Source organism: Lytechinus variegatus, chromosome 12, assembly GCF_018143015.1.
Source record: "Lytechinus variegatus isolate NC3 chromosome 12, Lvar_3.0, whole genome shotgun sequence".
NCBI lineage: Eukaryota > Metazoa > Echinodermata > Echinoidea > Temnopleuroida > Toxopneustidae > Lytechinus > Lytechinus variegatus.
The window spans coordinates 19,134,081-19,136,059 of record NC_054751.1 but is presented as its reverse complement, the minus strand read 5'-3'; positions in this window follow the sequence as shown (position 1 = coordinate 19,136,059).

The window sequence follows — 1,979 nt, the reverse complement described above, 5'->3', positions numbered from 1 at the left end:
ATCCTAAAGTTGTTATTTTTATATCAGCGATTTTAATTCGGTCAGTCAATTTTTCATTACACGAACAGACACTGTTCCTCATTTCACAACCCTTCTACATGTACATCTCTTCGACATTCTAATAGACCCTTTAGAATTACAATTCTCTTCTACAAATAGCATCAGATCTAAAAACGATTACTTCGTTAAAAATTATACGGTATTTCTGCCATACAAAGTACTTAATTTCCTTCGCTTCAGTTCATTAATGACATGAATGGTTATCATGTCCATTTTCAAACAATTCTTATTACTAGCTCTGTGATACGCATGGTATATTTTTTTCAATATATTATGTGGGACATTTGGTAAAGCAGGCATACTATTGACTTGGAATCAAATCGTGTTTGCGATGCATTTCTGCGCCAATATATTCATTAGAGAAGCCATATTTTAGCTTCGATAGAAATCTTTATCATTTACTTTTGTTTGCTTTCTTTCATTACACTACCAAAAAAGTTATTTTATGACGTATCCCCGTATTGACTGATTATTTTATTTCCATGCGACAATTGAACTTAAAACTTAAAATGAATTAACAATATTTCATGTTGAAATAGACAGTCATAAGAATAAACGCTTGAAAAGGACGCCCTCAGGAAGACTACGGCCCTGAATATACATCAATAAAAGTACATACATGACAATTACACAAAAAGCTTTCGTATTCTTTTCTTTGTAACAACGCCATAAGGGCTCCACTGCCGTTATAGATATTGTGCCATATAGGGACACGCAAGGGGGAGATGCCATAATTCTATACCTTCGGGGAAGCAAGATGATATCAATATCAAACATTTAACGCCTCCTTTCTTATTTTTTCATATTTCATTTCATTTACTTTCTTTATAGAACATTTTTCAAATATTTGATCACTAGAAAATATTTATGAGGCGGTATTTATTTTCAACTTTGTAGTAAATGAATGCATGTATATAGATATGTATGTGAGGGCTGGTGTGTGGATGTGTGTGTGAGGGGTTTGTAGGGGTGTGTATACCACGCCCATTCCCTCTTTCTCTCTTTCTATGTCTTATGATACCATGACGAATGAGACATTCTTATAATCCTACCTCTGTAAAATGTCTTCTTTGAATAAACCATTCGACTGATAACAATCAAAATCAATTCATAAGACGTTCATTTCACCACTTAGTTCCATTCAAGTGTTTTTGCCGGCTACACAGAAAGTCCATTAAAATTCCCTTTCAAGTATTCTCCTTTCTTGAAGAGTGATATTGAGTTGCCCGAACCAATTCAAGATACTTGATATGAAAATAATGTCTTCATAAATAGTAGAGACTGCTTCCCAGAGAATGTTTAAGGCTGTCCGTAAGCATTAAATGTACAGAATTCATTTCTGTTTTTTGCTCATTTTTTGTTTGCAGATACTTATATTTCAATGGCTTTGCTCCGTCAAAGAGAGTTAAGTAGTGAAATAAAAGAAGATGCATAATGTGTTTATGACGAGACGCAATGAATCAAAATGCTTGCCGTCTCGTCACATTCAATATCGGTTGTATAATACCGATATCCACATACGTTCCTTAATTATCCATTGAAATTACCCGGAATTCATTTTAATTTTTTTTTCTGAATTAAGATTTCAAAAAAATACAATCAGTTCTATAAAATGTGTTTATAATGATAAAAAGCGGGTTTACTAAAAAATCAAGGTACCACTAAATACATCGAAGATAAATATACATCACAGGTATATATATATATATATATATATATATACCTGTGACCTGACATAATTGTTGCAAAATTTGACAAATCCTAATTTGAGCAGAATTACATTTTGTCTTATAAGATCATGTTTCATGTGTTTCTGGAATGTATTTTTCACTTAACAAACAAAAATACATGAACGACAGAATAAAAACTGCGACTACAAGATTGTCCTTACTGTAATCGGGAAATGATATCTAAGGGTT